Source organism: Triticum aestivum, chromosome 2B, assembly GCF_018294505.1.
Source record: "Triticum aestivum cultivar Chinese Spring chromosome 2B, IWGSC CS RefSeq v2.1, whole genome shotgun sequence".
Classification (NCBI taxonomy): Eukaryota; Viridiplantae; Streptophyta; class Magnoliopsida; order Poales; family Poaceae; genus Triticum; species Triticum aestivum.
The window spans coordinates 318,034,358-318,059,297 of record NC_057798.1 but is presented as its reverse complement, the minus strand read 5'-3'; positions in this window follow the sequence as shown (position 1 = coordinate 318,059,297).

Below are 24,940 nucleotides of genomic sequence, written 5' to 3'. Positions count from 1 at the left end.
AAGAGTTGATGTTGGACAAGGAAGACATCGTAATGGTTTATGTTTTCTCACATCTCAGTTAAAGTATATTGTCATTGACCTTCCAGACATGTTGAACTTGCCTTTCCCCCTCATGCTAGCCAATTCCTTGCACCAAGTAGAGATACTACTTGTGCTTCCAAATATCCTTAAACCCACTTTTGCCATGAGAGTCCACCATACCTACCTATGGATTGAGTAAGATCCTTCAAGTAAGTTGTCATGTTGCAGGCAATAAAAATTGCTCTCTAAATATGTATGACTTAGTAGTGCAGAGAAAATAAGCTTTATACGATCTTGTTGTGGAAGCAATAAAAGCGACGGACTGCACAACAAAGGTCCACATACAAGTGGCAATATAAAGTGACGTTCTTTTGCATTAAGATTTTGTGCATCCAACCCTAAAAAGCACATGACAACCTCTGCTTCCCTTTGCGAAGGGCCTATCTTTTACTTTATGTTTGAGTCAAGGTGATCTTCACCTTTCCCTTTTTCATTTTATCCTTTGGCAAGCTCCTCGTGTTTGAAAGATCTTGATATATATGGATGTAAGTTAGCATGAATTATTATTGTTGACATCACCCAAAGGTGAATACGTTGGGAGGCAACACAATAAGCCCCTATCTTTCTCAGTGTCCGGTTGAAATTCCCTAACCACAAGTACTGCGTGAGTGTTAGCAATTGTAGAAGACTACATGATAGTTGAGTATGTGGACTTGCTGAAAAGCTCTATTCTTGACTCTTTCTGATGTTATGATAAATTGCAATTGCTTCAATGACTGAGATTATAGTTTGTTAGTTCCCAATGGCGTTTCTGAACCATACTTGACATTGTGAATTGATCGTTACTTGAGCATACGAAATCATATGGCAAAATCTATATATGTTGATGTTATAAGAATGATCATGATGCCCTCATGTCCGTATTTTATTTTTATCGACACCTCTATCTCTAAACATGTGGACATATTTTTCGATATCGGCTTCCGCTTGAGGACAAGCGAGGTCTAAGCTTGGGGGAGTTGATAGGTCCATTTTGCATCATGCTTTTATATCAATATTTATTGCATTATGGGCTGTTATTACACAATATATCTCAATACTTATGGCTATTCTCTCTTATTTTACAAGGTTTACCATGAAGAGGGGGAATGCCGGCAGCTGGAATTCTGGCTGGAAAAGGAGCAAACATTGGAAACCTATTCTGCACTGCTCCAAAAATCTTGAAACTCCATGGAAGTTATTTTTGGAATTAATAAGAACTATTGAGCGAACAAACTACCGGAGGGGCCCACACCCTGGCCAGGAGGGTGGGGGCGCGCCCGCCCCTACTGGTCACGCCCCCTGTCTCCTTGGCCCTATGGTGGCCCTCCGGTGCCCATCTTCTGCTATATGAAGGCTTTAACCCTGGAAACAATCATAAGGAAGCTTACGGGACAAAACTCTGCCGCCACGAGGCGGAACCTTGGTGGAACCAATCTAGGGCTCCGGCAGAGCTGTTTTGCCGGGGAAACTTCCCTCCGGGAGGGGGAAATCATCAGCATCATCATCACCAATGATCCTGCCATTGGGAGGGGGTCAATCTCCATCAACATATTCATCAGCACCATCTCCTCTCAAAACCCTAGTTCATCTCTTGTATCCAATCTTGTATCAAAACCACAGATTGGTACCTGTGGGTTGCCAGTAGTGTTGATTACTCCTTGTAGGTGATGCTAATTGGTTTACTTGGTGGAAGATCATATGTTCTGATCCTTAATGCATATTATTACTCCTCTGATTATGAACATGAATATGCTTTGTGAGTAGTTATGTTTGTTCCTCAGGACATGGGTGAAGTCTTGCTATTAGTAGTCATGTGAATTTGGTATTCGTTCGATATTTTGATGAGATGTATGTTGTCTTTCCTCTATTGGTGTTATGTGAACGTCGACTACATGACACTTCACCATTATTTGGGCCTAGAGGAAGGCATTGGGAAGTAATAAGTAGATGATGGGTTGCTAGAGTGATAGAAGCTTAAACCCTAGTTTATGCGTTGCTTCATAAGGGGCTGATTTGGATCCATATGTGTAATGTTGTGGTTAGGTTTACCTTAATACTTCTTTTGTAGTTGCGGATGCTTGCAATAGGGGTTAATCATAAGTGGGATGCTTGTCCAAGTAAGGACAGTACCCAAGCACCGGTCCACCCACATATCAAATTATCAAAGTACCGAACGTGAATCATATGAGCGTGATGAAAACTAGCTTGATGATAATTCCCATGTGTCCTCGAGAGCTCTTTTCTCATTATAAGAAATTGTCCAGGCTTGTCCTTTGCTACAAAAAGGATTGGGCCACCTTCCTGCACTTTATTTACTTTCATTGCTTGTTACTTGTTACAATTTATCTTATCACAAAGCTATCTGTTACCTACAATTTCAGTGCTTGCAGAGAAAACCTTACTGAAAACCGCTTGTCATTTCCTTCTGCTCCTCGTTGGGTTCGACACTCTTACTTATCGAAAGGACTACGATAGATCCCCTATACTTATGGGTCATCACCCTGCTCCAGAACTTGTTCACCATTGGGCATCGAGTACATCTGAGTAAAAACCTACAAGACAAGAAGTAGAGTAAAAGTCAGTCGGGTTCAAGAGTAGTCCAAAAATATACCCAAAAAACAGTCGTCGACGGAAGACACACCTTGTCTGGCAGATTGTTGTCCCTGAAGGGGTCGACTCTCCTGGCGCCTCTGGGGTTGTCCTTGTTGCCTATAATGCTCTTCAACCACATGGCCACCGTCTTAGCTGGTACTTCCTCTAGATGGACCCGAGCAGTGTCGTCGACCCCAGAATACATCCACATAGGATGGTCATGGGCCTGGAGAGGTTGGATGCGTCGACTGAGGAATACTTCCAGCAGATCCATGCCAGTGATGCCCTGATTGATCGGTTGGACCACCCTCTCAACTAACATGTTTGTCTCCACGCTCTCAGCAGTAGTCACTTTGAGCGAAGAAGGAGTCTAAACACGATCAAAGGTGAAGTGGGGAAGTCCGGTCGACTGACCCAGAGTTGCGAGGTCCTGGAAGTAGAACCAGGTCGACTGCCAGCCCCTGTCCGATTCAGGAAGAGTCATGGAAGGGAAAGAGCTCCTCTGCCTCTTCTGGATGCCCAAGCCCCCACACATCTGAATGACATTTGTTTTCTCGTCACTCGTATATGCTTTCTTCACTAACTGAGAACGGATCGTGAAAATGTGCTTGAAAAGACCCAGTGCGGTCGACACCCCAAAAAATTCTCGCGCATGGGCACGAATGCAGCAAGATATGTGATGGTATTGGGAGAAAAGTGATGGAGTTGGGCGCCTAAGAAGTTCAAGAAACCCCAGAAAAAGGGGTGAGGAGGAAGCAAAAAGCCCCGGTCGACATGGGTGGCAAGCAGAACACACTCACCCGGCCGTGGCTGTGGCTCAGCCTCCCGCTCCGGCAACCTCGCCGCGCCCTTGGCGATCAATCCGGATTCCACCAGTCCGTCTAGATCTTCCTGGCGGAGCGAAGACCGGATCCATTCGCCTTGGATCCAGCCTGGCGGCAGCACAGAGCGCAACGACGACCCACGATTCTGCTTCTTGCCTTTCGCCGGCCCCATCGCCTTCTTCGCGCGTTCCAGCACTGCTGTCTTGTCCTTCACCATGGTGGCGGAGCGGCAGCGTTGAGAGCAGAGGAGCCGGATGCAGTGGAGAAGTAGAGAGAAAGAGGGGAAAATGGACGCGCATAGTGCAGGCGCCTCGACTCCGTCGCCTTATAAAGGCCTGCTTCCGGGTGGCTAACACTTGGGTCCAGGCGATCCTATCAAATCCTGCAACAGTCGCGCGCGACATACGTTGCGAAAAAGGTGGCGCAGAGATCGAGGCGCTCCTGTTTATCCACCCCGCTTACCTCGGCATGCTCCGTCCCGTGCGCTTCCCCGAAATTTCGAATCCCGTGAGATCCGAGATACACTTCAACCAATCGCGCCAAAGATATTGCGCCCAGAAGCAACACTTAATAGATGATGTTACAAATTCACTCGGCAACTTTCTGAACCGATCAAGGCGACTGAATCGAAGCTGAAGTTCCAACATTAGTCTTCCGTCCTACATAAAATACTCGAGAGGCGCAAGGCTCGGAGCAAGATCAACTTCAACCTTCTTTCCACTCGGACCGTAATCCATTCGGGGGCTAATGATGAGGATACGGGCCTAGGGTAGGGTTACATGCCTGACCTATACGCCCTACCCAAGGTCACTACCCTAGAAGCAAAGAAGTCCAAGACACAACAAGGAATATCCAGGGAAGGCGTCGAGTGCAAGCCACTCGACCAACCATATCACTCGGGTACCCCTCTTACCTGATGTCACTCGACCATACAAGAAACCACTCGACCTACTGAAGGCCAGGAGTCACTTAGCATTGCAACGGTCAGGCGTTCACTCTGTAGTGTTTAAGATCATTAATAGCACTTATGGCTGGCGTTATCAGTAACACCCCGTCTTTATGTACATTGAACCCCTTGTAATGGAGGATGGCTGGGGTCCTGGCGCACTCTATATAAGCCACCCCCTCCTCTGGCACAAGGGTTCGCACCCCCTGTAACACCACACGCATATAATCCAGTCGCCCGCCTCCGGGCACCGAGACGTAGGGCTTTTGCTTCCACCGTGAAGGGCCTGAACTCGTAAATCTTGTGTGTACAACTTCACCATAGCTGAGATCTTGCCTCCTCTTACCTACCCCCATTCTACTGTCAGTCTTAGGACCACGATATGCATGTGTGCTTAGGCGGCTATTGTGTATGAATGTTTTTCGGAGGCGGTTGCGTGGCCTCTAGATGAAGCTACAAACCTACCCCAATTTAGAACTTTGGACGTCGGGCCGGTAGGTTTCACGGGTCAGAGTTATTAGAAAAGTAATTTCGTTGTACTACCAAACATTCGTCTCATGCGGTTTCGGGCGAGTATGGGCTCTTTTGGTGCTTCGTTCGAAATTTCGAAACACAAGCATTCACGTTTAGAGTACTCTTGAATTATGAGGATTGACCTAAATAGACAACATTATATTTGACCTTGTATGTTTGAAAACCTCATTAAATTATCCGCTTCTTTTTGAAATTTTGACACTTGAAAATCCTATAACCACGATTATTTTGGAATGGAGGAGCTAAATTTGAGTCTATTTTGTACACGACTACATATGCTATTATGTACAAAATCAGAGCTAAGATTGGTGCCCCCATAATTTAGGTATGATTTAAAAATGCCATGATATCAAATTCAAATAATTGAATGGACTTCATGTTGAATTTGATTTTTTTAAACCACCTTAAGTGAATTAAAATGTATGCTAATTCATAGGTAGCTATTTATAATGTTCATTGTGTAACTTTCATATGTATAATGTGTTATACACACACAACATGAACTATACTCACGTTTATATTCGATTGCTAAAGCGATGCATTGTCTGGAGTTCAAAATACTAACTATGTGGATCAATTGTGTCGAATAATAACATAGACATGCTCAAATTCGATAGAATCTAGAGGTCTGATGGATCAATGACCGTTCCTTACGCGAATTGCAAATATCATGATCCCATCCTAATATTTGGATACAATTTATATCTTTAATCAATGTTGATGATATCGCTTATCGTTAGCGTCTCGGTCAGCTGGGATTAGAGATAAATCGGAAATTGGCCGATTAATCGATTTTATCTGTCGACTATTAATCGGACATTTTTTTTGCAAATCCCAGGTCCCCAACACTAAAATACGCTATATTCAACACCAAAAAAAAATATTTGACAGAAGTTTTACCTTGATTCCTAGCCTTTGAGTCCTCGTATAATGGCAAACAAAATAGGACAACAATACATATTGCATAACAAGGTCCACAAAACACAAACAAACATAGTTTTTGCAAACATAGTGCTATGAATAGGTCCAATTTATCGGTAGATTCCGGATAAATCACTTGTCAGAGCTATAAATCGGTCCAAAAGATAAACGGTGAAGATAAGGCATAATCTTATCGATCACCCCATGAGTAGCGATAAATCGGAAGATCAATCGCTGAATCGGAAGATTTTTTGAAAAGTGTCTTTAATCAATGTGTACATCGGTCTTTTACGTGTAGTTTCACTCTTCGTCGGTGGTATCTCACACATGCTCACACACTCTCTCCCGAGGTGTCTTTCTCGCACACATGCTCTCTATATAACCCTCCCTCCCTCTCGTAACCATTTACGACTATTTTCACTGACCTTTATCACAAGCACTCTTCCTCTCGCAAGCATACACACGCACAATACCCATCGACCCTTTCTATATACATAGACCTGCCTATGTGTCTCTTGTACGCACATTATCTTTAGGCATGTCTCTCACGCATTGTCTCACACCTCTCTTCCTAATCGACAAGTATGATTCTAGCAGAGCATTCTGTAGGATGCCCCTTAAAGTTAGGTTGGATGAATAGTGATATCAGAGATAAAGGGGTTACCTTAGTCCGAGAACTTAGGGTTACAAATCCTAGCCAGCTTTGTCAGTGGACACAGAGTCCTTCACATTTCTGCTATCTTTGTCATGTACGACTTGTCATCCATGGGTCTCCTTAAATGCGTCACGGGCCGACCAATGTGGCACAGGGTGGAACCGAACGAAGGGCCTCACCTCGACCCACCGGACCTAACGCGGTGACACACCCTCTGCCCCCACGTCTCGTTATCTTCTCACACCCACACATACCAACACAAACACCACACACACCAAAAAATTTCTCCTGGTGCCTCTATCCCCTCCCCCCTTGCATATACACACTCAAGGGAATCTCACGCCGTGACGTCATATTCGTCTCTCTCTCTAGACCACTCTCATTTCTCGTGCTATCTCTCCCACGCCCCCCCGCCAGCCCCTATATCCATGCCTCTCTCGAATACGTAATACACAAACATACCTCTCTAGGCCCTGCCAAATGCATCAACTACACATTCGCACATGTTACATCACGTACCCCATTGATCTAAATAGCCCTCTCTTAACGTTTATTTCACATACAACATTCCTTTTGAATAAAGTGTGGCCAAAAAATTATTGTAGAATTTCTACATATATACAACATTACAAAGTTATATGGTGGAGTACAAACGCTAATTTGCATTGCATGGTGCCCACAATGATATTTATTCCGCACTGTGAATTTGTATATTTTTATACTATATACAAAGTTAGGCATAATAAAGAGAAATGAAGAGCATATCTTTCTCCATTGCATACCCCCTCTACGCCCCTTTCACGTATGCACACAAACTATCTCCAGGTCCTCTAAAAGTAAGCCTCCAACACATTCACGCATGTTTCATCTTTCTCTCGCGATATATACAATGATGATCATTGTATTTGAAGCGAAAGCATGATACGTACATTGGACTTCAGAATCCACTCATTACGGTCACCATTTACGTTTTGTGGTTATTATACCGTCACGGGCTCACCGTACAACTCTGTATTTGCTCAAGACATGACTAGTTGACCAGTTAAACGCTCCACATGGCACCTCTAGTGTTGCATCACATTATCTCACTACCATCGTGCCCACCTGTCGCCTTGTATCTACCCTACATCTACACTCTTATAAAATACACTATTATAAAAACAGAGTTAGTGATGATGGTGTGCCTGCCATCCTGCAATATAGGCCGTCCGATTTATATCTGACGGATAGGAAAGAAACTATGGCAATTTTGCAAAAAGGTACCCACACACCTCTCCACATTTGCACATAAGGCCTTCCCTCATTCATCCTTTTCTCTCGCAAGATAAACTAGTCATAGAAATGCATCTTGAAGTTACGTGCAACGCACGGGCATCTTGCTAGTAAGAATGAAAACAAACGACAAAAAAATATTGGACGGTGGTTCGAAGTCATGACCGCGGGCACAGCGGACAAGGTGGCCTTGTATTGGTATGCTGAGTCGTCTGTTTTAACACACAGAAGCTGGTGTGGTGATTATACACACACGCATGCATGCACACGAACGGCATGCACGTAACACTGACACGAACACATGCACCCACGCATGCACGCAACACTCACACGTACACACGCAGCCACGCACGCATGCAACACACACACACACACACACACACACGCATGCATGCATGTACACACCAGTACACCACACGACCAACACACACTCTCACGCTCAAGTGCTCAACCTACACGTGCATGCGCACACATCAGGCCCTGACAGACACATACACAACCAGGTGATTCCCGCGCACGGGTTGGAGTCTTGTCGCGCCTGTGTCAATTTGTGTTTATCTGACCTTTTCCCTATGCGAACTGACAGGTGCTACCTCTTGAGCACTGCATTGGATTTCCTCGAAGAGGAGAGGATGATGCAGCAAAGTAGCGTAAGTATTTCCCTCAGTTTTTGAGAACCAAGGTATCAATCCAGTAGGAGACCATGCACAAGTCCCTCGTACCTACACAGAATGATAGCAAGTCACAACCAACGCTTAGGGGTTGTCAATCCCTTCATGGTCACTTACGAGAGTGAGATCTGATAGAGATAATATTTTTGGTATTTTTGATAGATAGATGCAACATAAAAAGTAAAAGGCAAAGTAAAAACAAAGCAAATAAATAAAGTGATATAGATTGATATGATGAGAATAGACCCGGGGGCCATAGGTTTCACTAGTGGCTTCTCTCAAGAGCATAAGTATTCTACGGTGGGTGAACAAATTACTGTTGAGCAATTGACAGAATTGAGCATAGTTATGAGTATATCTAGGCAATGATCATGTATATAGGCATCACGTCCAAAACAAGTAGATCGAAACGATTCTGCATCTACTACTATTACTCCACTCATCGACCGCTATCCAACATGCATCTAGAGTATTAAGTAAAAACAGAGTAACACTTTAAGCAATATGACATGATGTAGAGGGATAAATTCATGCAATATGATAAAAACCCCATCTTGTTATCCTCGATGGCAACAATACAATACGTGCCTTCCAACTCTTTCTGTCAGTGAGTAAGGACACCGCAAGATTGAACCCAAAGCTAAGCACTTCTCCCATTGCAAGAACTACCAATCTAGTTGGCCAAACCAAGAAGATAATTCGAAGAGACTTGCAAAGATAACTCAATCATACATAAAAGAATTCAGAGAAGAATCAAATATTTTCCATAGATAATACTGGATCATAAACCCACAATTCATCGGTCTCAACAAACACACCGCAAAAAGAAGATTACATCGAATAGATCTCCACGAGAGAGGGGGATAACATTGTATTGAGATCCAAAAAGAGAGAAGAAGCCATCTAGCTACTAGCTATGGACCCGAAGGTCTGAAGTAAACTACTCACACTTCATCGGAGGGGCTATGGTGATGATGTAGAAGCCCTCCATGCTGGATGCCCCCTCCGGCGGAGCTCCGGAACAGGCCCCAAGATGGGATCTCGTGGATACAGATGGTTGCGACAGTGGAATTAGGTTTTTGGCTCCTATTCTGATCATTCGGGGATACGTAGGTATATATAGGAGGAAGGAGTACGTCAGTGGAGCTCCGAGGGGCCCACGAGGTAGGGGGCGCGCCCACGGGCGGGCGCCCTCCACCCTCGTGACCTCCTCGGGCATTGCTTGGAGTAGGGTCCAAGTCTCCTAGATCACGTTCGGTTGGAAAATCACGATCCCGAAGGTTTCATTCCATTTGGACTCTGTTTGATATTCTGTTTCTTCGAAATACTGAAAAAGGCAGAAAATAGCAATTCTGGGCTGGGCCTCCGGTTAATAGTTTAGTCCCAAAAGTAATATAAAAGTGGAAAATAAAGCCCAATATAGTCCAAAAAAGTAGATAAAGTAGCATGGAGCAATCAAAAATTATAGATACGTTGGAGACGTATCAGGCATCCCCAAGCTTAATTCCTGCTCGTCCTCGAGTAGGTAAATGATAAAAAAGAATTTTTGATGTGCGGTGATACTTTGGCATAATTTCAATGTAAATCTTCTTAATTGTGATATGAATATTCAGATCCGAAAGATAAAAGTTCATATTGACACAAAAATAATAATACTTCAAGCATACTAATCAAAGCAATCATGTCTTCTCGAAATAACATGGCAAAAGAAAGTTCACCCCTACAAAATCATATGGTTAGGCTATGCTTCATTTTCGTCACACAGAGATGTTCCCAAGTTCTATACCCCCGATGAAAAGCCAAGCAATTGTTTCATACACAAATAATCTCAAACTTTTCAACTTTCACGCAATACATGAGCGCGAGCCATGGATATAGCACTATGGGTGGAATAGAATATGATGATGGGGATTGTGTGGAGAAGACAAAAAAAGGAGAAAGTCTCACATTGACGAGGCTAATCAACAGGCTATGGAGATGCCCATCAATTGATGTCAACATGAGGAGTAGGGATTGCCATGCAACGGATGCACTAGAGCTATGAATGCTCAACAAAAGAAAACTAGTGGGTGTGCATCCAACTCGCTTGCTCACGAAGACCTAGGGCATTTTGAGGAAGCCCATCATTGGAATATACAAGCCAAGTTCTATAATGAAAAATTCCCACTAGTATAAAAAGACAACTTATGAGACTCACTATCATGAAGATCTTGGTGCTACTTTGAAGCACAATGTATGAGGCTCACTACATGAAGAACAAGGTGCTACTTTGAAGCACAAGTGTGGTAAAAGGATAGTAGCATTGTCCCTTCTCTCTTTTTCTCTCATTCTTTTTTTAATATTTTTTTATTTGTTTGGGCCTTTCTCTTTTTTTATGGCCTCTTTTTTTTCTTTTTTCTTTTCGTCCGGAGTCTCATCCCGACTTATGGGGGAATCATAGTCTCCATCATCCTTTCCTCACTTGGGACAATGCTCTAATAATGATGATCATCACACTTTTATTTTTCTTACAACTCAACAATTACAACTCGATACTTAGAACAAAGTATGACTCTATATGAATGCCTCCGGCGGTGTACCGGGATGGTGCAATGAATCAAGAGTGACATGTATGAAAATAATGCATGGTGGCTTTGGCACAAATACGATGTCAACTACAAGATCATGCAATGGCAATATGACAAAAGTAATGTATGTCATGATGATGATGGAAGTTGCATGGCAATATATCTCGGAATGGCTATGGAAATGCCATGATAGGTAGGTATGGTGGCTGTTTTGAGAAGATATAAGGAGGTTTATGTGTGATAGAGCATATCGTATCACGGGGTTTGGATGCACCGGCGAAGTTTGCACCAACTCTCAAGGTGAGAAAGGGCAATGCACGGTACCGAAGAGGCTAGCAAAGGCAGAAAGGTGAGAGTGCGTATAATCCATGGACTCAACATTAGTCAAAAGAACTCATATACTTATTGCAAAAATTTAGAAGCCATCAAAAAATTCAAGTACTACGCGCATGCTCCTAGGGGGATAAATTGGTAGGAAAAGACCATCGCTCGTCCCCAACCGCCACTCATAAGGATGCACAAGCCAGGTACACTTAATGTTTCAAATTTGTTACACAACTTTACCCATACGTGCATGCTACGGGACTTGCAAACTTCAACACAAGTATTTCTCAAATTCACAATTATCAACTAGCACGACTTTGATATTATTACCTCCATATCTCAAAACAATTATCAAGCATCAAACTTATCTTAGTATTCAATTTACTAAAAAGAAAGTTTCACATGTCTTGAACACTAAGTATATTAGCATTAAGCAAATTACCATGCTATTAACGACTCTCAAAATAATCTAAGTGAAGCATGAGAGATCAATAGTTTCTTTAAAACAAATCCACCACCATTCTCTAAAAGATCTAAGTGAAGCACTAGAGCAAAAATTATCACGCTCAAAAGATATAAGTGAAGCACTATGAGCAAAACTATCAAGCTCAAAAGGTATAAGTGAAGCACATAGAGTATTCTAACAAATTCCAATTCATGTATGGCTCTCTCAAAATATGTGTACAGCAAGGATGATTGTATTATACTAACAAGCAAAGACGCAAATAATACTAGACGCTCCAAGCAAAACACATATCATGTTGTTGAATAAAAATATAGCTCCAAGTAAATTGCCGATGGAAGTGGACGAAAGAGGGGATTCCTTCCAGGGCATCCCCAAGCTTTGACTTTTTGGTGTCCTTGGATTATCTTGGGGGTGCCATGGGCATCCCCGAGCTTAGGCTCTTGCCACTCCTTGTTCCATAATCCATCAAAAGAATTCACCCAAAACTTGAAAACTTCACAACACAAAACTCAACAGAAATCTCGTGAGCTCCGTTAGGGAAAGAAAACAAAAGACTACCTGAAGGTACTGTAATGAACTCATTCTTTATTTATATTGGTGTTAAACCTACTGTATTCCAACTTCTCTATGGTTTATAAACTAATTTACTAGCCATAGATTCATCAAAATAAGCAAACAACACACGAAAAACAGAAGCTGTCAAAAACAGAACAGTCTAGAGCAATCTGTAACTAGCGCAAACTTCTGGAACTCTAACAATTCTACAAAAATAGTAAGTCCTGGCAAATTTGTTTATTGATCATCAGCAAAAATAATCAATGCAAAATGACGTTCCTGTGATTTATCATAACTAAATTCGTGCGCGCAAAGTTTCTGTTTTTCAGCAGAATCAAATCAACTATCATCGTAGGTTATCCTATAGGTTCTACTTGGCACAAACACTAATTAAAACATAAAACCACATCCAAACAGAAGGTAGATGGATTATTTATTCCTAAACATAAGCAAAAACAAAAAACACGAAATAAAATTGGGTTGCCTCCCAACAAGCGCTATCATTTAACGCCCCTAGCTAGGCATAAAAGCAAGGATAGATCTAGGTATTGCCATCTTTGGTAGGCAATCCATAAGTGGCTCTCATGATAGATTCATATGGTAATTTTATTTTATTTCTAGGGAAGTGTTCCATACCCTTCTTTAAGGTAATTGGAATCTAATATTCCCTTCCTTCATATCAATAATTGCACCAATCGTTCTAAGGAAAGGTCTACCAAGAATAACAGGACATGAAGGATTGCAATCTATATCAAGAACGATAAAATTTACGGGCACATAATTCCTATTTGCAACAATAAGAACATCATTAATTCTTCCCATAGGTTTTTTAATAGTGGAATCCGCAAGATGGAAGTTTAGAGAGCAATCATCAAAATCACGGAAATCTAGCAAATCACATAAAGTTTTGGGAATAGTAGAGACACTAGCACCCAAATCACACAGAGCATGAAACTCAAAATCTTTAATTTTAATTTTAATACTAGGTTCGCACTCATCATAGAGTTTTCTAGGGATAGAAACTTTCAACTCAAGTTTTTCTTCATAAGATTGCATCAAGGCATCAACAATGTGTTCGGTAAAGGCTTTATTTTGGCTATAAGCATGAGGAGAATCTAGCACGGATTGCAACAAGGAAATACAACCAATCAAAGAGCAATTTTCATAATTAAATTCCTTGAGATCCAAAATAGTGGGTTTAGCAACATCATGGTTTTTACTTATTTCAATCCCACTTTCATCAATTTCATCATCAAGATCTAGAAACTCCGAATTCTTAGAATGCCTTCTAGGTAAAGGAAGATCATATTCAGATTCATCAAGATTCATATTGCAAAACAAAGATTTAATGGGGGACACATCAATAACGTTTAGATCTTCATCTTGATTTTCATAGGAAGTGGAAGAACACGCTTTAATAAAGGCATCTTTGGAAGCACGCATCCTAGCGGTTCTTTCCTTGCACTCATCTATGGAAATTCTCATGGCTTTGAGAGACTCATTGATATCATGCTTAGGAGGAATAGATCTGAGCTTTAAAGAATCAATTTCAAGAGAAATTCTATCAACGTTCCTAGCCAAATCATCAACTTTAAGCAATTTCTCTTCAAGCAAAGCATTAAAATTCTTTTGTGAATTCATAAACTCTTTAACACTACTCTCAAATTCAGAGGGCATCTTATTAAAATTTCCATAAGAATTATTGTAGGAATTTCCATAATTATTAGAAGGATTACTAGGATATGGCCTAGGATTAAAATTCCCTCTATAAGCATTGTTTCCAAAACTATTCCTACCAACAAAATTCACATCCATAGATTCATTATTATTCTCAAGAAAAGTAGATAAAGGCATATCATTGGGATCAAGAGGAGTATTTTTAGGAGCAAACATCTTCATAAGTTCATCCATCTTTTCACTCAAAACATTGATTTCTTCTATAGCATGCACTTTCTTACTAGAAGATCTTTCGGTGTGCCATTGAGAATAATTAACCATAATATTATCAAGCAATTTGGTAGCATCCCCTAACGTAATTTCCATAAAAGTTCCCCCCGCGGCCGAATCTAAAAGATTTCTAGAAGCAAAATTCAATCCGACATAAATTTTTTGTATAATCATCCATAAATTCAAACCATGAGTAGGGCAATTGCGAAGCATTAATTTCATTCTTTCCCAAAATTGGGCAACATGCTCACGATCAAGTTGTTTAAAATTCATGATGTCGTTCCTAAGAGTGATAATCTTAGCGGGAGGAAAATACTTAGAGATAAAAGCATCTTTGCACTTGTTCCAAGAATCAATACTATTTTTAGGCAAAGATGAAAACCAAACTTTAGCACGATCTCTAAGTGAAAACAGAAATAACTTCAATTTGACAATCTTGTTATCCGTATCTTTCTTCTTTTGCATATCACACAAATCAACAAAATTGTTTAGATGAGTAGCAGCATCTTCACTAGGAAGGTCGGCGAATTGATATTTCATAACAAGATTCAGCAAAGCGGTGTTGATTTCACAAGACTCATTATTAAGAGGAGCAATCGGAGTACTAAGGAAATCATTATTATTGGTATTCGAGAAATCACACAATTTGGTATTCTCTTGCGCCATGGCAACAAGTAATCCAACACACAAGCAAACAGAAAAGGTAACGGGAAAAAGGCAAACGGAAAGAGAGGAGGAGATGGAAAGAGAGGGCAAATAAAACGGCAAGGGTGAAGTCGGGGAGAGGAAAACGAGAGGCAAATGGCAAATAATGTAATGCGAGAGATAGGGATTGCGATGGGTACTTGGTATGGTTGACTTGCTTGCGTGAGCCTCCCCGGCAACGGCGCCAGAAATTTTTTTGCTACCTCTTGAGCACTGCGTTGGATTTCCCCGAAGAGGAGAGGATGATGCAGCAAAGCAGTGTAAGTATTTCCCTCAGTTTTTAAGAACCAAGGTATCAATCCAGTAGGAGACCACGCACAAGTCCCTCGTACCTACACAAAACGATAGCAACTCGCAACCAACGCTTAGGGGTTGTCAATCCCTTCACGGTCACTTACGAGAGTGAGATCTGATAGAGATAATATTTTTGGTATTTTTGATAGATAGATGCAACGTAAAAAGTAAAAGGCAAAGTAAAAATAAAGCAAATAAATAAAGTGATATAGATTGATATGATGAGAATACACCCGGGGGCCATAGGTTTCACTAGTGGCTTCTCTCAAGAGCATAAGTATTCTATGGTGGGTGAACAAATTACTGTTGAGCAATTGACAGAATTGAGCATAGTTATGAGTATATCTAGGCAATGATCATGTATATAGGCATCACGTCCAAAACAAGTAGATCGAAACGATTCTGCATCTACTACTATTACTCCACTCATCGACCGCTATCCATCATGCATCTAGAGTGTTAAGTAAAAACAGAGTAACGCTTTAATCAAGATGACATGATGTAGAGGGATAAATTCATGCAATATGATAAAAACCCCATCTTGTTATCCTCGATGGCAAGAATACAATATGTGCCTTGCAACTCTTTCTGTCACTGAGTAAGGAGACTGCAAGATTGAACCCAAAGCTAAGCACTTCTCCCATTGCAAGAACTACCAATCTAGTTGGCCAAACCAAAAAGATAATTCGAAGAGACCTGCAAAGATAACTCAATCATACATAAAAGAATTCAGAGAAGAATCAAATATTTTCCTTAGATAATACTGGATCATAAACCCACAATTCATCGGTCTCAACAAACACACCGCAAAAAGAAGATTACATCGAATATATCTCCACGAGAGAGGGGGAGAACATTGTATTGAGATCCAAAAAGAGAGAAGAAGCCATCTAACTACTAGCTATGGACCCGAAGGTCTGAAGTAAACTACTCACACTTCATCGGAGGGGCTATGGTGATGATGTAGAAGCCCTCCGTGGTGGGATGCCCCCTCCGGGGGAGCTCCAGAACAGGCCCCAAGATGGGATCTCGTGGATACAGAAGGTTGCGGCGGTGGAATTAGGTTTTTGGCTCCTGTTCTGATCATTCGGGGATACATAGGTATATATAGGAGGAAGGAGTACGTCGGTGGAGCTCCGAGGGGCCCACGAGGTAGGGGGGCGCGCCCAGGGGGGGCGCCCTCCACCCTCGTGACCTCCTCGGGCACTGCTTGGAGTAGGGTCCAAGTCTCCTGGATCACGCTCGGTTGCAAAATCACGACCCCGAAGGTTTCATTCCGTTTGGACTCCGTTTGATATAAAAGTGGAAAATAAAGCCCAATATAGTCCAAAACAGTAGATAAAGTAGCATGGAGCAATCAAAAATTATAGATACGTTGGAGACGTATCAACAGGTGGGACCCACAAGCAACATGGTCAATTTAACTAGTCAACATGCGCCATGCAGACTATTTGGCCGGTCAACAGAGTGCAATCTGATGCTGAACCGTGAGCAAGTGACCGTATAATCACCGCAAAATGTACATAGTGACCGTAATTAGCTTATTCTAAAGTTCGGTAACCGTATTACGCTTTTCTCTCTATAGGCACCCCAAAACTACATTTCTACACGTTCTCGCATGGTATATCTAACAACTATGCAATACAACACTACTACTACACTCTAACACAATAAATCATATGTCTTTTTAGTTTTACTAGATATCATATTGTTACTTAATTATTCAGTTTGCATATATTAAAATTGCCTTTGAAATGTATGGCCAGTATCATCTACCGCGCGGGAGAAATCACGCCCTTTCCTATTTAATCGGGTTTGTATCGATGGATCATGCGAAACAACAAAACTATAGTACTATGCAGAAAAACTGACAGTTCACTGGGCCGTCGTGTCGTCTACTCCTCCGTCGTAAGAGTGGAGCGCTTGCTTTCATAAATCTTCTAGTCCCGTTCACCGACATGTGGGACATCAGGCTACCAGGTGCACGTGCCATACCGGAATATAGTGCAGAGCAGCCGGGGTGAAGCACCCCAATCATGGCGCCGACATAGTAATGAGCAATGAGGCATCAAAGCACAAAGCTACACCTTTCCCGCAGTTAAGTTGGAGGGACGAAGTAATAATGCTAAAAAAAGAAGTTGGAGGGACGAAGCAACCATCATTTCACTCGTTGCTGAATCGCTTCTCCCTCATCTTCTTCAACTTAACCACGTGTTGCTTCTGCCGTTGTTCTGCCTCATGTGGGACACGGATCGGCTTGGTAAAGCACTGACACATGGGACCACATGTTAGCAAACCGCTAGGACAATGTCCTCTAAAAATAATAAACCTCCCCCGCCATCCGCGCCGAAAAATCACCTCCTTTTTACTAATCTTGATTCTATAATTTTTTAGATCAATATAATTGAGATTTGTATAGATAGCAGACAAGAGTAAAACCAAGTGGTATGTTAAGGGCATCCACAATGTGTGGCCAAATGTGAAAATAGCTTTTGGCATCGTGGGAACCATTGTGGACGGTGTTGCCAAAGCCAAAAAGATGGAACTGAAACTCCCTGATTGGTTGATTGAAGGAATAAAAAATGCAATGTCTCTCCACTTTCTCCCATGCTTGGACGCATGTAGTATAGCATAGCGCATAGAGTCTACTCCCCTATCATTTCTATCACAAATCACAAAGCAGTGAAGCGTCAAATCACAAAAGCATAGACGAAGCAACCATCATTGCACTCTTCGCTGACTCCGCTTCTCCATCACCTTCTTCAAGAAACCATCTCATCGCACTAAGATGGACGGACGACGCTATTGTGTACTAGTAGTACTAGTACATTTACGCGTCCTTTGGTTCAACAGACTTCCTGGATGCAAAATAAAGCGGTTGTCTCGGCTTGCAAGCGGCAGTTGCGAAAGACTTACCGTGGTCTCCCTCAATGGTGTTCTCTGTCGAACGCACTTCGCCAAACCACAACGTTTGAGATATCGTCGACGTCATCGCAATGGGGAAGGAAGTCAAATATAGTTACTACCTCCATTTTTTGTACACAAGGCCAGTAATATCAAAATTACAATTTGCAAAAGGCCACTAACACTAATCGAGGAAAAATTGATGGGGTTGGCCTCATACTAGCAACCAAGGACATTAATATCCCCTGCATGCATGCGGAAGTGAGAAGGTTGGTTTGCATGGAGCTGCATTAATCAAGCGATGAGGAGTGAGATGGTTAGCTCTTTGGTCTTTGGAGAAAAAAATACGCATTAATTGACACGTGAAATGAGGATTTGTATCGATTAAATCCCGCGAAGGAAAACCCCGCCTTCTTTTTAACACTAGTACTCCTAGTACGTATGTACTTATCCTGTTTGGGTCTAGGCCTTGCATTGCCATACTTCGCCACACATTTTTGCCAAGCTTGCCTAGTGTTTTCAAAATGAAAAGGAGGTACACTTGCGCACGGCTGTCGCGGTCGCACTGCACCCTCACACGGCCGCTCCTGCACTCCGCGGTCGCACCGCACCCTCACACAGTCGCTCCTGCACGCCGCAAACCCAACCAAGGGAACGCACCCTCACTGACACGTGTTGTCGCATGTGAACAAACCAAACTCAGCCATCCTACCGCTGACACATAATTTTCGTTCATAGAGTATGTTTATCCAACCGCATGTTGGGAAGTATCCGTACGGCCCGTGCGATGGTCTGTTGGGGAAGAAGAAGAGGTGAGAAAGAAGGGTTAGGAGACGTAGGATATTCATCCAACCGCCTGAAATAGTAGATTGACCCAAGTCAGGCGACTTTCATAACAATATATGTTTTTACACAACAAAAGATCCATAAAAACAACAACATAAAGAAAAACTATCACTGCTCGCGGAATGAGACGACCTCGTTGTCTTTGGCTGCCGGCGCGAACCAGCCGTAGCATCGACGTGTGTCACCGCACCGTGGTTGTCCTCGGCCTCCAGCTACTCGTTCACATGGAGCATGTGGGCGCTCTGCACGAACGTGAGCACAACCTGGGTCATGTCAAGGACATCTGGTTCTGCCTGCAGGAGGGCCTCGATAGCAGTGGCATCTGTGCTCCGTGTTGAGTCGAGCCTCCGCCGCCCGGTCGAAGTCCAGGATGTACGGTTCCGCCTGCAGGAGGGCATCGATGAAAGCGGCATCCGCACGCTCCGCGTCCAGTTGATCCTCTGCCACCCGGTTCAAGTCCAGGACGTCCGGTTCTACCTGTAGGAGGGCCTCGATGGCAGCAGCATCCACGCGCTCCACCTCAAGTTGAGCCTCCGTCGCCCGGTTCACATCCACGACATCCGGTTCCGCCCGAGGAGAGCCTCGATGGCAGCAGCATGCACGCGCTCCATGTTGACTTGAGCCTCTGCCTCCCAGTCCTCCTTTAGTATCGCCATGTTGAACCGCTGGTCCACCTGCACCATGGGGGACTCGGACGCCGACACAAAATCGACGTCCATTGTCTCATACCCATCGGGGGCCTGCTGTGTCGTGGCCTCCGCCATGATGATTGGATCGGCTTCCTCCTCCTTGTAGCTTGGCTCCAGAGAACTCGAGGATTGGCCCGCCACAAAGAGATCTTGGGAACGGAGGTCTGTGGTGCCAACTGCCGCCGCGATTTCTGCGCGGCGCTCCGGTGTCAGCATCTTGTAGTAAGTGATCTTGCGGCGCACCATGGCTTTCTGGCGAACTAGGCAGGCTAGGGGATCGAAAGGTGGGGGAATGGGCTGGAGATTAGGTGTGGTTTTGGGGCAGTGGCTGGCGTAGGCCGAGCAGTGAAGGTTCTAGTGTGAATAGTAGTTCCGGTGACGACCGGTCAATTGGTTTTGACTGTACATCGCTCTTGTCGCGTTCACGTTGCAGCCCGGCATGCTGGACCCTCCATGTCTCTCACCGAATGGAACACGCTTAATCTTGCGTGTTCGCTCGCTTGTGGGACCGCAGTTGAGAGCAAACCAACGTCCCTCCCCCTCCACCGCCCGCGTCATTTATACTACCACTCCCTCCATTTTATGCAGAGCAAATAAAAACAGAGGGAATGACGTGGCCAAACCCGTTGAGTAACTAACATGCGGGGCCTAGCAAGCATGGGCTCCGCCAGTAAGTGACCGAAAGGGAGGGTAAGGCAGGGATACCTATGTCAGAGGATTCACTTCCACTACTACTCCCTCCTTCCATTTATTATACAGGGCCTAATGCATTTTTCGACGCTAACTTTGACCAAATGTTAGAGTAATAATATATGACATGCAACTTACACAAAGCATACTGTCAAATTCGTATGTGAAAGGAGTTTCCAATGATATAATTTTCACATTATACATCTCATGTACTATTAATCTTGTCAATAGTCAAATGCAGTATTGAAAAATGCATTAGAGCATGGTTAATAATATAGCCAGTCGATGGCTATGAGGGACTGCCATGTCATCTATAGCCATCATATATTATATGCACTCGTACAGTAGTGTGGGCTATAATGTTGGCTATTTCCCGCAAAAAAAATTATAAGGTTGGCTATTGTATTAGTAGTTTTTTCCATCTCCTCTCTATCTATTTCTTCATTTTTATTGTATTTAACTAGGAATGCGTATATAGCTAGGCTCTTGCATGAGAGCTCACTCCCCTTACTTTTTCACATCTCTCTCCTCCACATAGCCCTATATAAATGGAAGTAGGGAGTACTACTATGAGCACTGCATACTCTAGTACAGATGTTGTCAGTACTCCACTAGTACTATTGGACAGGGAGCTTAAAAAAAGTTACTATTGGACTGGCTATACATGGCGAAATCCTAGTAGGAAGAGCATGCGCGAGAACAAGCACATTAATGTGGTTGAAAACAAATTGGAAACCATCTCGAGTACAAATCTAGGAGTACGTACGAATCTAACAATATTGATTGGGCGTTGTTGAATGTTGATATTTTTTGATCAAAGTAGAGATACTTTGACTACACATAAAACTTATATGTAAACTAGAAAGGATAGGAGGGAGTATATTGTATGTTCAAAAACGAAACAAACATTGAATACCCTTTATATATGATTAGCGGATGCTATGATCATCGGTTCAAAATTTTGAATCCGCCTTAGGCACGTGCCCCCACTCGTTCTCTATGGATTTCATCTCGGGTCGGGATATCGATTGAAAGAGGACTAGGGTGGGTACATGCGAATGATACTCGGCGGAATGTTCAAATGAGGCATGCGGGAGGATGGACTCGACCGGAGGGCGACATGATCGATGGAGAAGAGGGCTGGAGAGGAATGAGAAATAAGAAAACACCGCATGATTATACTTGAACGGCTCAAATAAACAATAAGTTGTCTCGCTTGGCCTACATAGTGAAAGGCCTAATGCGCAACGAGGAGCACTGACGCTCGAATATGGCTGAGAAAACAGGGAAACCGACATGTGGGGCACACCCGTTGGGATGACATAGCGCAAACTAGTCCAATGGAGGAGCTGGCCCGCGACCTCTTCGCCACCGACAACCGTTCATGTGGGTCGTGGGGGCCAACAACGTGGCGCAACTCCAGCAGCACCTCTGTACATGGCGACCGCGGTGAGAGACACGCTCATCGTCGCTAGACACGGTCGGTTTCAGTGTGCCGAGGGTGGCGTTAGTGCTGTTGCACGACCAACAGTATGTTTGGTTTGTGCCCAAGGTTGCCCCATCGAAGCATTGGGTAGCCAAAATTTTAGTTGAGGTTTTGGTTGCCCATGACTTGGCTGATATTGGCAAGAAAAATGAACGAGAGTTGGCTAGAGTTCATTGGCATGCCAAAAAATGGCAACCATCCAAACAAAGACCAATCTTTGGGTCATGACCAAAATTTTGGTAAGGTGCACTTTGGCCACAATCCAAACACACCCCAACACCCGGCTCGTCGAGGATGCACGGGGCGCCTTGACGCGTCCGCGGAGTGGTGTAGCATGGCCAACGGCATCCTCAGGACCTGAGACCATGCCGGGTCGTCTTGCTTTTTCAATGACACACGGGGATCACATGTGAGCAAAGGTCATCTCCAACGTTGCCACGACCGCAGCTGACTACCCTGGCAGACCAAAAACCCTCATCCCACGCGCCGTCGCACAGTGCGTTCCCAGCCGGCGCCAGCTGCCTGCATTCACGCCGTCTGTCCGTATGTCGTCGTTAAGAGGCTCAGTGCCCGAGGAACCAACTCTGGCGACTTAATGACGCACCCGAGCGCTGGGCCTCACCTGAATGCGCTACTTAAAGCGGCAACGCCCAGCTAACCTCCACACCATAGCTCATCGTCCTCCTACCTGGCACCACATCCGCCATAACCGCAAGTGCGTACGCTCTGTGGGAGAGCTTGTCTTCAGGGATGAAGCTCGAGGTCACCACCCTCGCTCAAGTCGCCTCTCGCGACGCAAAAGCGGCGTAGCTGGACGCGGATACAACCGCACAAGTGGTGGCCACGCTGGCAGCCGACGACGGGAGCACCCCCAGCCACACGTCGTACTTGCCGTCATCCAACGTCCGGCACCACCAAGGTCGGGGACTCCTCCGAGGATGAGGAGGGCATGGGAGGCGGCAGGCCATGGTGTGCCAACTGGCCGGTCCATATCCCATGTTCTACTCTTCCTCGCCGGAGACCGCACCTTCATTTCACGAGTCTTGAACCCCGCTCCCGTAGATAGAGATCGCAGATGGAGGACGTCGGTCGCTGCCGTAGAATAGGTTTTGGGTCAGGTTTCTTTTATTTTTCTGTCCTATAAAAGTTCGAAATGTAATGAAAATCTGCCGTGTTTGCATTAATCTCGGCCGGTGTATATGAAATTTCATAATAATATAGTATATTGTAGGAGTACTAGCAAGATGCCCGTGCATTGCATGAAAGATCAAAATCTTGTGGGAGAAAAGGATGAACGAGGGGAAGCCTTATCTGGAAATGTGGAGAGGAGTGCGGGTAAATTGTCATAGTTTCCTTCCTATACGTTAGATATAGATTAGACGACCTATATTGCAGGATGACAGGCACACCATCATCACCAACTCTACTTTCTATTGAACCGAGACAAAGCTAACATGCAAAGTAAAATAAACACAAAAGTGTCGGTGACAAAACCGGCGGATCTCGGGTAGAGGTTCCCGAACTGTGCGTCTAAGGCTAATGGTAACAGGAGGCAGGGGACACGATGTTTCACCCAGGTTCGGGCCCTCCCAATGGAGGTAATACCCTACTTCCTGCTTGATTGATCTTGATGATATGAGTATTACAAGAGTTGATCTACCATGAAATAGTAGAGGCTAAACCCTAGAAGCTAGCCTATGATTATGATTGTTGTTGTCCTACGGACTAAACCCTCCGGTTTATATAGACACCAGAGGGGGCTAGGGTTACACAGAGTCGGTTACCGAGAAGGAAATGTACATATTTGAATATCCAAGCTTGCCTTCCACGCAAAGGAGAGTCCCATCCGGACACGGGACAAAGTCTTCAATCTTGTATCTTCATAGTCCAACAGTCCGGCCAAAGTATATAGTCTCGCTATCTGAGGACCCCTTAATCCAGGACTCCCTCAGTAGCCCCTGAACCAGGCTTCAATGACGATGAGTACGGCATGCAGATTGTCTTCGGCATTGCAAGGAGGGTTCCTTCTCCGAATACTACATAGAAGATTTAGAACACCAGGATCGTGTCCGGCTCTGCAAAACAAATTCCACATACCACCGAAGAGAATAGAATATTCCACAAATCTAATCTGCTGACAGCTTTTTATAGCATGACATCACACCACGGTTCGGTCATTATTCGAACCGTTTTTCACAACCATCTACTACACGTAATGCGAGGCGGTTACCTTGACACGTCTTGTCGAAGCAGAGATCGTGTCCCCTTATCACGGGATTCTCATCAATATGGGCATGGGTAACCCAACCGTGCCATCAATCCCGGCGCAATAAGCGATTTTAACGGGCGAGTGGGGAGGCGCACAGTTTTTTCCGCCTTTATAAAGAGATAAGGATTCTCCTCTTTCACCCACGCCTCCTTCCTTCTTTGCTCATCCATTCCCGCACGCTCGAGCTCCAGCGCCCCAGTTCTCCCTTTCCCTGCACAGCCAAACATGTCTGGAGCGGGAGGCAAGTGGATGGCCTCCTCCGTCAAGGAGGAGGACATTACGAAGCTCCGGGCGGCCAGATACTTGACCGCAGACATCGTGCACCGGCTCCCGGATGCAGGGCGGATCATTCCGACTCCGGGACCCCACGAGAGGGTCGTGTTCCTCGCCCTTTTCGTTCGTGGATTGGGATTCCCCCTCCACCCATTTGTCCGCGGGCTCATGTTCTATTACAGGCTGGATTTTCATGATCTGGCCCCTAATTTCATCCTCAATATCTCGGTGTTTATCGTCGTGTGCGAGGCTTTTCTCCGCATCAGGCCCCACTTCGGCCTGTGGCTAAAGATCTTCAACATGAAGCCGAAGATAGTGGTCGGCCAGCAGGCGGAGTGTGGAGGCGCCATGGTGGGCAAGATGCCCAGTGTCACCTGGCTTGAAGGATCCTTGGTGGACACCGTGAAGGGGTGGCAATCGGGGTGGTTCTACACCACCGAGCTGCGT